Source organism: Lemur catta, chromosome Y (assembly GCF_020740605.2).
Source record: "Lemur catta isolate mLemCat1 chromosome Y, mLemCat1.pri, whole genome shotgun sequence".
Lineage (NCBI taxonomy): Eukaryota > Metazoa > Chordata > Mammalia > Primates > Lemuridae > Lemur > Lemur catta.
In genome coordinates, this window is record NC_059156.1 from 119547 (window position 1) to 134138 (window position 14592).

The 14592-nt window shown below is 58.1% G+C and overlaps 2 pseudogenes; both read right to left on the reverse strand.

Moving 5' to 3' along the window:
* Positions 1-3923: 3923 nt before the first annotated feature.
* On the reverse strand, positions 3924-4015 carry LOC123629132 (annotated as a pseudogene).
* Positions 4016-9944: 5929 nt separating this feature from the next.
* On the reverse strand, positions 9945-10036 carry LOC123629133 (annotated as a pseudogene).
* Positions 10037-14592: the final 4556 nt, after the last annotated feature.

Sequence of the window (14592 nt, forward strand, 5' to 3'; positions counted from 1 at the left end):
AAGAACTTAACCGGATAGGCCCCATCGATCGCTTGTCTGTTCTGATAGTTTCGTGGCAGCCGTTTCTTGCCCCTTTCTTTTCTCTCTCTGTCTCTCTCCCCCGCCCCCACCCCCACCCCCCAATTCTTTCTAAGAAGACATTTAGGATGTCAGATTCTGGCCACGTGTCCCCCTGGGCACAGGGGGCCAGCAAAGACAAAGGTCTTTGGTGCCAAGTGTTCATTCCACGGTGACAGATATTGCCACGCTTCTACTGTCCGGGCCTTGAGATCGTCAGTGGGTCAACTGTGAAACTCCCTGTACTCGACTTCCCTCTCGGGTAGGTCCCCGTCCCAACCCGCCGGCTCCTAGCACACACCCAGTGTCACTCTCTCCTCTCGGGATAAAGTTCCAGATGATCCGATCCGCTCCAAGGAGGAAGGGGAGCTGACCGGGCCGCCCACTGTGCGCCCCACCCCCACCCCTCCCCACCCCCGTCATAGGGTCCCTTCTTTTCAGGCTGACACTGGCACCGGTTGTCGGGTGTCACCTAGCGGCCACTCTGATCAGCCATCGTGATCGCGGAAAGCCAGGTGACGTTGGGAGTTTAAGAGCTGACTCCCCGGGGCGGGGTGGGGGCTGGAGGGCGGGGCGTGGTTCGGATCAGCGGCGGGGAGTAGAGCACGACCGGTCCCACTCCCTTCTTCCTGGGCCCGCAGCTCTGGGCCCCGCCCGAGGCAGCCCTCGCCTCTGGCGGCTCTCCGCCCACCCGCCCTGTTGTCTGCGGGAGGCGCCCCTCCTCCCGCTCCCTGCCTCCTCCCGGGACCATAGGCCTGTGCCCCTAGGTTTTTTTCTTTTTTTTTCACCCTTGTGTTCGTCTCTCTTTTATCTTGTTTTGTAGGCTTACTGAATATCATCTCGGATAAAAATTTAAATCACAGAATGCCTCATATTATATAACAAGACGTAGCGTTTTATCCTACGCCGAGAACGATGCGTTTTTCTCTTCGGGTCCATTTTCCTGTCCTGGAAGAAATACGAAGTTGCCCGTGATCCTTCCCCCATCATCTTCCAGTTTCCTCGACTCGGAAACACTGTGAACACGACGTATTCGATCGTATATCTCTGCGTGTGCACGTGGGCGCCCATACCTATTTCTTTTCGGCACCGGGCTCATATCTTTTGGCACCTAGGGGGGAAAAAAGAAGAAACCAAAAAGGGACAGAAAGATGTTCTGTCCTTTTACGCTCTCCTCCCCCAACCCCCCCAACTTTTGGGAACTCGTAGTCTGGCCTATGTCCCCACGGCAGGTTAAATCTTTTCTTAAAACTCCCAAGTGGTCCCCTGCCCCCCAGGTGGGTGGCCGGCAGAGTTCACAGGCTTTGCTTTTGGCAGAGCCTGGACCATTGAAATCATTAACCTCAATCATTGCTAAAGCTGAGAACCACACGCTCCCCCCACCCATCCCTACCCACCCCCATCCCCCGCCTCCCGCGCCCTTTAAAAGCTCTCTATTTCTGCCTAGCCCTCTGTTCGGGAAGTTTGGGGGTTTGAGATGGGAAGGTCTACCTGATTTCCTCCTTTACCGGCCAAATAGACTCCCTCTTTCCTTCCTCCTCACACAGCTTGTCCTCGCTATTTGCCTCGTGGGCAAGCGGCCGAGTTTTCGGTAACACCGAGACTTCTAAGCTGTGTCGTCGGTCTTCTTTTCTTTTTACTTTCTTTCCTCTTTTCTTTTTCTGTCTTTTTTTTTTTTTTTTTTTTTTTTTTTGAGACAGGATTCCTTTCACTCTGTCCTCTCCCAGCCAGGCCGCCTTGGCCTGATTGTAGCTCACGGCAAGCTCCAAATCCAGGGCTTAAGTGATCCTCTCTGCCTCAGCCTTGTGAGCAGTTGGGACTATAGGCAGATGCTGCCACACCAGGCAAAATTTTTCTTTTTTTATATTTTGTTGGTAGAGACGAGGTCTCATCGTGTTACCCAGGCTGGTCTCCGGCTGCTGGGCTCAAGTCATGCTCCCGTCTCTGCCTCCCAAGTTGCTGGGGTCACAGGCATGAGCCACCGTGGCCAGCCAGGTTATTGAAAGGCGATCACTTTGCTATCCTGATACGAAACCCCAAATGTGCGAGTGTAAGGCACCAGACGGAGGGAGTCCCCGCACCACATTGTCACGGCCGTTGAGGGTGGCTCACGAAAAAGCTGGGATGGGGGTACACGGGAGTGATCAAGGGGATATATTCTAGTGGGATAGCGGAAATATAGAATGTCCTGAAAAACACCAAGTGTCAGAATGCCACAGCAGTCAGTGGCTCACAAGCTTCCGTTCCATTGTGTCATGGTAGGCGGCTTACTTTTCTCCTCCTCCCTCGGGATGAGTAAAGCCTGACATAGAAAATGTCTACGTCTCATCCAAATCCGTCAAGACGATGGAAGGGGGAACTGGGAGAGGAATAAAGAAAAAACCAGGAAGAAGCAAATCCAGGGAGAAGGGGGACGAGGAGGAGCAGGAGGAAACTGCCTCCCCTGCCCCGGTGCTACCCAACGATACGTGAAGAATGGCCTCTTCCCTCCTCTCCCCCCCCCCCCCCGCAACTGTGCCTGGAGGTGTACCCTACGGCTACGGTCCTAAAAGAATGTATGACTACTTATAATAATGGAAGAAATGCGGTCTGATAGGTCTTTGTGCAGTGGGACACCTACCCGGCCAGGGCACTCACGGTGAATGGAGCTTGCAGGGCGGGCGGGAGGTTGCTCTGGGTGAGTCTGTGAGTTAGAGCGCCCCTCGTCCTGGGAAACGGGGTGCGGCCGGAAGGGCGGCCGCCCCCTCGCCCGTCACGCAACGCACGTTCGTGGGGAACCTGGTGCTAAACCATTCGTAGACGACCTGCTTCTGGGTCGGGGTTTCGTACGCAGCAGAGCAGCTCCCTGGCTGCGATCTACTGAAAGTCAGCCCTCGACACAAGGGTTTGTCCCGGCGGGCGGGTGCGCGCGCTGCGCGCGTCCGGCCGGCCGGCGGCGGCCCCTCGGGGCGCGGGTCTCCCCGGGTCCGTCGGTCACCGCCTCCTCGGCCCCTCCCGTCGCTCCGGCCCTCCGCGCTGCCTCGGCCCCTCCCGCGCCAGGGCTAAGGCGGGGCGGGGGGGGGGTGCGCGCGCGGGCACGCGGTGTGTCGGTCGGGGGCGCCGGGGAAGGTGGAGGGGGCGGCCCTCCCCTCCCCTCCCCTCCAGGCCGCGCCCGGAGTCACGCCTCGGGGTGGACCCCGACCCCCACCACGCGGCCTCCTCCCCGCGCGACCCGCCGGGGCTCGTCCTCCGGGCTGGGACCGGGGTTCCCGGGAGGAGCGCGATGGTCGGTGGGTGGGGGAGACGGGGCGACCGAGGCGCCGGCGGGGGAGGGGCCGCGCCGGTCTGGCCGCCGCGGCCCTCTCCGTCGCCGCGGGGGCGGAAGGGGTGGCCCTCCGGTCGGGGGACCGGCCGGTCCCCCCCGCCCTTCTTTCCCCCGAGAGTCGGGGTCGACCAGGAGGCCGGCGGGCCCCCGTGAGGGTAGGACGGCGGGGACCCGCTGTCTCCGCGCTCGCGCCCCCGCCGGCGCCGCGCGCGGACGCCGCGGTACGCGGGGTCGACCAGATGTCCCCGTCACACTCAGTCTCGGCGGGACCGCGGCCGGGGCCGGGCTCCTCGACGCTATGCCAGCGGTCACCGCCAGAGGGCTCCGTCCTCGCGGACTTCTCCACTCTTTTCTTTTCGTCTCCCTCCTCCCGCCCCGTCCCCGCCCCCCCCTCCCCCCCCCCGCTAGCTCGCTCGCTCGCTCCTTCTTCCTTGCTTCGCTTCCAACCCCCCCCCCCCGCCCCCTGTTTTCCTCCGCACGCGCGCAGTTATCAGGCTCACGAACTCTCCCGGGGACCTGGCGTGACTTTCATCGCAAACCGCCCCCCCCAATCATGGTTTCACGTCACGCGGGGGATGTGCCGACACAGCAGGAGGCACACCTCACACGTGCGTGTGAACACGCAATCACCACGTTTATGAACTGGAAAGGGATCTGTCGGGTGTGACTTTGCGATCACTTCCCCTCCCCCCACCCCCCGCTGAGAATGAGTTTCCCCGGCCTCCTGTGGCCGCCTGGTAATCGCCTGCAGACGCCGTGACCCGGGTCCGCCACAGGTTGCCCTCGGCTTCCCTTCGCGCAGTGCCCTGGGGTCCACCAGATGTCTCTGGCCAATTGGGGCCGTAGTGTGCCCTTGACGGTGTGGTCACTAGGTGTCGCTCCGCGCTCAGTATTCTTCCTTCTCGCTGTGACTTTGGTCTCTTTTGTTCAAAACTTCTTTCTTCCTTCCTCTTTTTTCCCTGTTTCCATTCTCCCTTTTTCATCTCTTTCTCTCTTTTTGTTGCTTTTTTCGCGGCACATGGGTGATGTGTGTGTGTGTGGGTGGGTGTGTGTGTGTGAGAAACGCGGCGTGAGGGAGAAGACACATCTCACACGTGCACGGGAACACCCGATCGTCACGCTTCAGAGTACCGACCGATGGATCTGGTACCGAATTTTTAATAGTTTTCTTCTCTCTCTCTCTCTCTCTCTCCCTCCCTCTCTCTGTCTCTCTCTCTCCCCCCCTCCCTCCCTCTCTCTCCCTCTCTCTCTCCCCCGTGTCTCTCTCCCCCCCTCCCCCTCGCCCTCTTCTTCTCCCTCTCCCTCTCTCTCTCTCTCCCCCTCTCCCTCTCCTCCTCCTTCTCTTCCCTCCCTCCCTCCCTCTCTCTCTCTCTCCCCCTCTCCCTCTCCTCCTCCTACTCTTCCCTCCCTCCCTTTCTGTCTCTGTCACTCTCGCCCTGTCTCCTTCTCTCCCTCTGTCTCTCTCTCTCTCTTTCTTTTCTTTCTCTTTCTTCTTTTCTTTCTCACAGGGTCTCGTTCTGTTGCCCTCGCTAGAGTGGCGTGGCGTCAGTCTAGCTCACGGCAACCTCAAACTCCTCGACTTAAGCGATCCTTCTGCCTCAGCCTCCCGAATACCTGGGAATACCGGCACGTGCCACCGTGCCCGGCTAAGGTTGTTTATATCTATTTTTAATTTTCCAGATAATTTATTTCTCTCTCTTTGTAGGGACGGGGAGGGGCGGGGCGGGGCGGCGGCGGTGTCTCGCTCTTGCTGAGGCTGGTCTCCAACTCCTGACCTTGAGCGATCCTGCCGCCACGGCCTCCCAGAGTGCTAGGATTACAGGCGGGAGCCACTGCGCCCGGCCGTTTTTTCTATTTTCTATTTTTTTTTTTTTTAATTAGTTAAGACTGACGGTGAGCACTGCTTGCCTGTGTTACTCCCTAGAGCTGACGGGTGAAGTCCCCAGCCTGTATCCCGGGGGGCCGTATGTCTCTTTATTACAAAAACATCGCTTTGACTTTACCCCCTGCGACGCCCCCGCCCCCACCCCCACCCCCACCCCCGACCCACAACCAGGGACAACGGTGTGTACGTCCTCATCGACACATTATTTATGGCATTGGGGGAGGGGGCAGCAAAGGAAATACTGGTCCTGTAGAAGAAACATTCCCTCGCTCCACCGGTGGCTCCAGTATGAACTTTATGTCCCAGAACTTGATTCTGCTCTCCCTTTTAGTAGTAGGACGGTGACCACTGCACCGGCACCGGCACCCCCCACACCAGCAGCCCCCCCGCCCCCCTACCCCCACACCGCCACCACCACGACCACCACCATAATTTTTCTATACCTTGTTCGATTGGGGGATTTCTTTTTTGTTGTTGTTGAGGCAGAGTCTCCCTCTGTTGCCCGGGCTAGACTGAGTGCCGTGGTGGCAGCCTAGCTCACCGCAACCTCAAACTCCTGGGCTTCAGCGATCCTACTGCCTCAGTCTCCCGAGTATCTGGGACTACAGGCATGCGCCAGCATGCCCGACTAATTTTATGTGTGTGTGTGTGTTGTGTGTGTGTGTGTGTGTGTGTGTGTGTGTGTGTGTGCGTGCGTCTGTGTGTGTGTCGGTGTACATGCATATACCGGAACGTGGCCCGACTGCAGTGACACCAGCTATGTTAAGTCGTTCTCTGGGTAGGGAAAGAACTTAACCGGATAGGCCCCATCGATCGCTTGTCTGTTCTGATAGTTTCGTGGCAGCCGTTTCTTGCCCCTTTCTTTTCTCTCTCTGTCTCTCTCCCCCGCCCCCACCCCCACCCCCCAATTCTTTCTAAGAAGACATTTAGGATGTCAGATTCTGGCCACGTGTCCCCCTGGGCACAGGGGGCCAGCAAAGACAAAGGTCTTTGGTGCCAAGTGTTCATTCCACGGTGACAGATATTGCCACGCTTCTACTGTCCGGGCCTTGAGATCGTCAGTGGGTCAACTGTGAAACTCCCTGTACTCGACTTCCCTCTCGGGTAGGTCCCCGTCCCAACCCGCCGGCTCCTAGCACACACCCAGTGTCACTCTCTCCTCTCGGGATAAAGTTCCAGATGATCCGATCCGCTCCAAGGAGGAAGGGGAGCTGACCGGGCCGCCCACTGTGCGCCCCACCCCCACCCCTCCCCACCCCCGTCATAGGGTCCCTTCTTTTCAGGCTGACACTGGCACCGGTTGTCGGGTGTCACCTAGCGGCCACTCTGATCAGCCATCGTGATCGCGGAAAGCCAGGTGACGTTGGGAGTTTAAGAGCTGACTCCCCGGGGCGGGGTGGGGGCTGGAGGGCGGGGCGTGGTTCGGATCAGCGGCGGGGAGTAGAGCACGACCGGTCCCACTCCCTTCTTCCTGGGCCCGCAGCTCTGGGCCCCGCCCGAGGCAGCCCTCGCCTCTGGCGGCTCTCCGCCCACCCGCCCTGTTGTCTGCGGGAGGCGCCCCTCCTCCCGCTCCCTGCCTCCTCCCGGGACCATAGGCCTGTGCCCCTAGGTTTTTTTCTTTTTTTTTCACCCTTGTGTTCGTCTCTCTTTTATCTTGTTTTGTAGGCTTACTGAATATCATCTCGGATAAAAATTTAAATCACAGAATGCCTCATATTATATAACAAGACGTAGCGTTTTATCCTACGCCGAGAACGATGCGTTTTTCTCTTCGGGTCCATTTTCCTGTCCTGGAAGAAATACGAAGTTGCCCGTGATCCTTCCCCCATCATCTTCCAGTTTCCTCGACTCGGAAACACTGTGAACACGACGTATTCGATCGTATATCTCTGCGTGTGCACGTGGGCGCCCATACCTATTTCTTTTCGGCACCGGGCTCATATCTTTTGGCACCTAGGGGGGAAAAAAGAAGAAACCAAAAAGGGACAGAAAGATGTTCTGTCCTTTTACGCTCTCCTCCCCCAACCCCCCCAACTTTTGGGAACTCGTAGTCTGGCCTATGTCCCCACGGCAGGTTAAATCTTTTCTTAAAACTCCCAAGTGGTCCCCTGCCCCCCAGGTGGGTGGCCGGCAGAGTTCACAGGCTTTGCTTTTGGCAGAGCCTGGACCATTGAAATCATTAACCTCAATCATTGCTAAAGCTGAGAACCACACGCTCCCCCCACCCATCCCTACCCACCCCCATCCCCCGCCTCCCGCGCCCTTTAAAAGCTCTCTATTTCTGCCTAGCCCTCTGTTCGGGAAGTTTGGGGGTTTGAGATGGGAAGGTCTACCTGATTTCCTCCTTTACCGGCCAAATAGACTCCCTCTTTCCTTCCTCCTCACACAGCTTGTCCTCGCTATTTGCCTCGTGGGCAAGCGGCCGAGTTTTCGGTAACACCGAGACTTCTAAGCTGTGTCGTCGGTCTTCTTTTCTTTTTACTTTCTTTCCTCTTTTCTTTTTCTGTCTTTTTTTTTTTTTTTTTTTTTTTTTTTGAGACAGGATTCCTTTCACTCTGTCCTCTCCCAGCCAGGCCGCCTTGGCCTGATTGTAGCTCACGGCAAGCTCCAAATCCAGGGCTTAAGTGATCCTCTCTGCCTCAGCCTTGTGAGCAGTTGGGACTATAGGCAGATGCTGCCACACCAGGCAAAATTTTTCTTTTTTTATATTTTGTTGGTAGAGACGAGGTCTCATCGTGTTACCCAGGCTGGTCTCCGGCTGCTGGGCTCAAGTCATGCTCCCGTCTCTGCCTCCCAAGTTGCTGGGGTCACAGGCATGAGCCACCGTGGCCAGCCAGGTTATTGAAAGGCGATCACTTTGCTATCCTGATACGAAACCCCAAATGTGCGAGTGTAAGGCACCAGACGGAGGGAGTCCCCGCACCACATTGTCACGGCCGTTGAGGGTGGCTCACGAAAAAGCTGGGATGGGGGTACACGGGAGTGATCAAGGGGATATATTCTAGTGGGATAGCGGAAATATAGAATGTCCTGAAAAACACCAAGTGTCAGAATGCCACAGCAGTCAGTGGCTCACAAGCTTCCGTTCCATTGTGTCATGGTAGGCGGCTTACTTTTCTCCTCCTCCCTCGGGATGAGTAAAGCCTGACATAGAAAATGTCTACGTCTCATCCAAATCCGTCAAGACGATGGAAGGGGGAACTGGGAGAGGAATAAAGAAAAAACCAGGAAGAAGCAAATCCAGGGAGAAGGGGGACGAGGAGGAGCAGGAGGAAACTGCCTCCCCTGCCCCGGTGCTACCCAACGATACGTGAAGAATGGCCTCTTCCCTCCTCTCCCCCCCCCCCCCGCAACTGTGCCTGGAGGTGTACCCTACGGCTACGGTCCTAAAAGAATGTATGGCTACTTATAATAATGGAAGAAATGCGGTCTGATAGGTCTTTGTGCAGTGGGACACCTACCCGGCCAGGGCACTCACGGTGAATGGAGCTTGCAGGGCGGGCGGGAGGTTGCTCTGGGTGAGTCTGTGAGTTAGAGCGCCCCTCGTCCTGGGAAACGGGGTGCGGCCGGAAGGGCGGCCGCCCCCTCGCCCGTCACGCAACGCACGTTCGTGGGGAACCTGGTGCTAAACCATTCGTAGACGACCTGCTTCTGGGTCGGGGTTTCGTACGCAGCAGAGCAGCTCCCTGGCTGCGATCTACTGAAAGTCAGCCCTCGACACAAGGGTTTGTCCCGGCGGGCGGGTGCGCGCGCGCGCGCGTCCGGCCGGCCGGCGGCGGCCCCTCGGGGCGCGGGTCTCCCCGGGTCCGTCGGTCACCGCCTCCTCGGCCCCTCCCGTCGCTCCGGCCCTCCGCGCTGCCTCGGCCCCTCCCGCGCCAGGGCTAAGGCGGGGCGGGGGCGGGGTGCGCGCGCGGGCACGCGGTGTGTCGGTCGGGGGCGCCGGGGAAGGTGGAGGGGGCGGCCCTCCCCTCCCCTCCCCTCCAGGCCGCGCCCGGAGTCACGCCTCGGGGTGGACCCCGACCCCCACCACGCGGCCTCCTCCCCGCGCGACCCGCCGGGGCTCGTCCTCCGGGCTGGGACCGGGGTTCCCGGGAGGAGCGCGATGGTCGGTGGGTGGGGGAGACGGGGCGACCGAGGCGCCGGCGGGGGAGGGGCCGCGCCGGTCTGGCCGCCGCGGCCCTCTCCGTCGCCGCGGGGGCGGAAGGGGTGGCCCTCCGGTCGGGGGACCGGCCGGTCCCCCCCGCCCTTCTTTCCCCCGAGAGTCGGGGTCGACCAGGAGGCCGGCGGGCCCCCGTGAGGGTAGGACGGCGGGGACCCGCTGTCTCCGCGCTCGCGCCCCCCGCCGGCGCCGCGCGCGGACGCCGCGGTACGCGGGGTCGACCAGATGTCCCCGTCACACTCAGTCTCGGCGGGACCGCGGCCGGGGCCGGGCTCCTCGACGCTATGCCAGCGGTCACCGCCAGAGGGCTCCGTCCTCGCGGACTTCTCCACTCTTTTCTTTTCGTCTCCCTCCTCCCGCCCCGTCCCCGCCCCCCCCCCCGCTAGCTCGCTCGCTCGCTCCTTCTTCCTTGCTTCGCTTCCAACCCCCCCCCCCGCCCCCTGTTTTCCTCCGCACGCGCGCAGTTATCAGGCTCACGAACTCTCCCGGGGACCTGGCGTGACTTTCATCGCAAACCGCCCCCCCCAATCATGGTTTCACGTCACGCGGGGGATGTGCCGACACAGCAGGAGGCACACCTCACACGTGCGTGTGAACACGCAATCACCACGTTTATGAACTGGAAAGGGATCTGTCGGGTGTGACTTTGCGATCACTTCCCCTCCCCCCACCCCCCGCTGAGAATGAGTTTCCCCGGCCTCCTGTGGCCGCCTGGTAATCGCCTGCAGACGCCGTGGCCCGGGTCCGCCACAGGTTGCCCTCGGCTTCCCTTCGCGCAGTGCCCTGGGGTCCACCAGATGTCTCTGGCCAATTGGGGCCGTAGTGTGCCCTTGACGGTGTGGTCACTAGGTGTCGCTCCGCGCTCAGTATTCTTCCTTCTCGCTGTGACTTTGGTCTCTTTTGTTCAAAACTTCTTTCTTCCTTCCTCTTTTTTCCCTGTTTCCATTCTCCCTTTTTCATCTCTTTCTCTCTTTTTGTTGCTTTTTTCGCGGCACATGGGTGATGTGTGTGTGTGTGGGTGGGTGTGTGTGTGTGAGAAACGCGGCGTGAGGGAGAAGACACATCTCACACGTGCACGGGAACACCCGATCGTCACGCTTCAGAGTACCGACCGATGGATCTGGTACCGAATTTTTAATAGTTTTCTTCTCTCTCTCTCTCTCTCTCTCCCTCCCTCTCTCTGTCTCTCTCTCTCCCCCCCTCCCTCCCTCTCTCTCCCTCTCTCTCTCCCCCGTGTCTCTCTCCCCCCCTCCCCCTCGCCCTCTTCTTCTCCCTCTCCCTCTCTCTCTCTCTCCCCCTCTCCCTCTCCTCCTCCTTCTCTTCCCTCCCTCCCTCCCTCTCTCTCTCTCTCCCCCTCTCCCTCTCCTCCTCCTACTCTTCCCTCCCTCCCTTTCTGTCTCTGTCACTCTCGCCCTGTCTCCTTCTCTCCCTCTGTCTCTCTCTCTCTCTTTCTTTTCTTTCTCTTTCTTCTTTTCTTTCTCACAGGGTCTCGTTCTGTTGCCCTCGCTAGAGTGGCGTGGCGTCAGTCTAGCTCACGGCAACCTCAAACTCCTCGACTTAAGCGATCCTTCTGCCTCAGCCTCCCGAATACCTGGGAATACCGGCACGTGCCACCGTGCCCGGCTAAGGTTGTTTATATCTATTTTTAATTTTCCAGATAATTTATTTCTCTCTCTTTGTAGGGACGGGGAGGGGCGGGGCGGGGCGGCGGCGGTGTCTCGCTCTTGCTGAGGCTGGTCTCCAACTCCTGACCTTGAGCGATCCTGCCGCCACGGCCTCCCAGAGTGCTAGGATTACAGGCGGGAGCCACTGCGCCCGGCCGTTTTTTCTATTTTCTATTTTTTTTTTTTTTAATTAGTTAAGACTGACGGTGAGCACTGCTTGCCTGTGTTACTCCCTAGAGCTGACGGGTGAAGTCCCCAGCCTGTATCCCGGGGGGCCGTATGTCTCTTTATTACAAAAACATCGCTTTGACTTTACCCCCTGCGACGCCCCCGCCCCCACCCCCACCCCCACCCCCGACCCACAACCAGGGACAACGGTGTGTACGTCCTCATCGACACATTATTTATGGCATTGGGGGAGGGGGCAGCAAAGGAAATACTGGTCCTGTAGAAGAAACATTCCCTCGCTCCACCGGTGGCTCCAGTATGAACTTTATGTCCCAGAACTTGATTCTGCTCTCCCTTTTAGTAGTAGGACGGTGACCACTGCACCGGCACCGGCACCCCCCACACCAGCAGCCCCCCCGCCCCCCTACCCCCACACCGCCACCACCACGACCACCACCATAATTTTTCTATACCTTGTTCGATTGGGGGATTTCTTTTTTGTTGTTGTTGAGGCAGAGTCTCCCTCTGTTGCCCGGGCTAGACTGAGTGCCGTGGTGGCAGCCTAGCTCACCGCAACCTCAAACTCCTGGGCTTCAGCGATCCTACTGCCTCAGTCTCCCGAGTATCTGGGACTACAGGCATGCGCCAGCATGCCCGACTAATTTTATGTGTGTGTGTGTTTGTGTGTGTGTGTGTGTGTGTGTGTGTGTGTGTGTGTGCGTGCGTCTGTGTGTGTGTCGGTGTACATGCATATACCGGAACGTGGCCCGACTGCAGTGACACCAGCTATGTTAAGTCGTTCTCTGGGTAGGGAAAGAACTTAACCGGATAGGCCCCATCGATCGCTTGTCTGTTCTGATAGTTTCGTGGCAGCCGTTTCTTGCCCCTTTCTTTTCTCTCTCTGTCTCTCTCCCCCGCCCCCACCCCCACCCCCCAATTCTTTCTAAGAAGACATTTAGGATGTCAGATTCTGGCCACGTGTCCCCCTGGGCACAGGGGGCCAGCAAAGACAAAGGTCTTTGGTGCCAAGTGTTCATTCCACGGTGACAGATATTGCCACGCTTCTACTGTCCGGGCCTTGAGATCGTCAGTGGGTCAACTGTGAAACTCCCTGTACTCGACTTCCCTCTCGGGTAGGTCCCCGTCCCAACCCGCCGGCTCCTAGCACACACCCAGTGTCACTCTCTCCTCTCGGGATAAAGTTCCAGATGATCCGATCCGCTCCAAGGAGGAAGGGGAGCTGACCGGGCCGCCCACTGTGCGCCCCACCCCCACCCCTCCCCACCCCCGTCATAGGGTCCCTTCTTTTCAGGCTGACACTGGCACCGGTTGTCGGGTGTCACCTAGCGGCCACTCTGATCAGCCATCGTGATCGCGGAAAGCCAGGTGACGTTGGGAGTTTAAGAGCTGACTCCCCGGGGCGGGGTGGGGGCTGGAGGGCGGGGCGTGGTTCGGATCAGCGGCGGGGAGTAGAGCACGACCGGTCCCACTCCCTTCTTCCTGGGCCCGCAGCTCTGGGCCCCGCCCGAGGCAGCCCTCGCCTCTGGCGGCTCTCCGCCCACCCGCCCTGTTGTCTGCGGGAGGCGCCCCTCCTCCCGCTCCCTGCCTCCTCCCGGGACCATAGGCCTGTGCCCCTAGGTTTTTTTCTTTTTTTTTCACCCTTGTGTTCGTCTCTCTTTTATCTTGTTTTGTAGGCTTACTGAATATCATCTCGGATAAAAATTTAAATCACAGAATGCCTCATATTATATAACAAGACGTAGCGTTTTATCCTACGCCGAGAACGATGCGTTTTTCTCTTCGGGTCCATTTTCCTGTCCTGGAAGAAATACGAAGTTGCCCGTGATCCTTCCCCCATCATCTTCCAGTTTCCTCGACTCGGAAACACTGTGAACACGACGTATTCGATCGTATATCTCTGCGTGTGCACGTGGGCGCCCATACCTATTTCTTTTCGGCACCGGGCTCATATCTTTTGGCACCTAGGGGGGAAAAAAGAAGAAACCAAAAAGGGACAGAAAGATGTTCTGTCCTTTTACGCTCTCCTCCCCCAACCCCCCCAACTTTTGGGAACTCGTAGTCTGGCCTATGTCCCCACGGCAGGTTAAATCTTTTCTTAAAACTCCCAAGTGGTCCCCTGCCCCCCAGGTGGGTGGCCGGCAGAGTTCACAGGCTTTGCTTTTGGCAGAGCCTGGACCATTGAAATCATTAACCTCAATCATTGCTAAAGCTGAGAACCACACGCTCCCCCCACCCATCCCTACCCACCCCCATCCCCCGCCTCCCGCGCCCTTTAAAAGCTCTCTATTTCTGCCTAGCCCTCTGTTCGGGAAGTTTGGGGGTTTGAGATGGGAAGGTCTACCTGATTTCCTCCTTTACCGGCCAAATAGACTCCCTCTTTCCTTCCTCCTCACACAGCTTGTCCTCGCTATTTGCCTCGTGGGCAAGCGGCCGAGTTTTCGGTAACACCGAGACTTCTAAGCTGTGTCGTCGGTCTTCTTTTCTTTTTACTTTCTTTCCTCTTTTCTTTTTCTGTCTTTTTTTTTTTTTTTTTTTTTTTTTTTGAGACAGGATTCCTTTCACTCTGTCCTCTCCCAGCCAGGCCGCCTTGGCCTGATTGTAGCTCACGGCAAGCTCCAAATCCAGGGCTTAAGTGATCCTCTCTGCCTCAGCCTTGTGAGCAGTTGGGACTATAGGCAGATGCTGCCACACCAGGCAAAATTTTTCTTTTTTTATATTTTGTTGGTAGAGACGAGGTCTCATCGTGTTACCCAGGCTGGTCTCCGGCTGCTGGGCTCAAGTCATGCTCCCGTCTCTGCCTCCCAAGTTGCTGGGGTCACAGGCATGAGCCACCGTGGCCAGCCAGGTTATTGAAAGGCGATCACTTTGCTATCCTGATACGAAACCCCAAATGTGCGAGTGTAAGGCACCAGACGGAGGGAGTCCCCGCACCACATTGTCACGGCCGTTGAGGGTGGCTCACGAAAAAGCTGGGATGGGGGTACACGGGAGTGATCAAGGGGATATATTCTAGTGGGATAGCGGAAATATAGAATGTCCTGAAAAACACCAAGTGTCAGAATGCCACAGCAGTCAGTGGCTCACAAGCTTCCGTTCCATTGTGTCATGGTAGGCGGCTTACTTTTCTCCTCCTCCCTCGGGATGAGTAAAGCCTGACATAGAAAATGTCTACGTCTCATCCAAATCCGTCAAGACGATGGAAGGGGGAACTGGGAGAGGAATAAAGAAAAAACCAGGAAGAAGCAAATCCAGGGAGAAGGGGGACGAGGAGGAGCAGGAGGAAACTGCCTCCCCTGCCCCGGTGCTACCCAACGATACGTGAAGAATGGCCTCT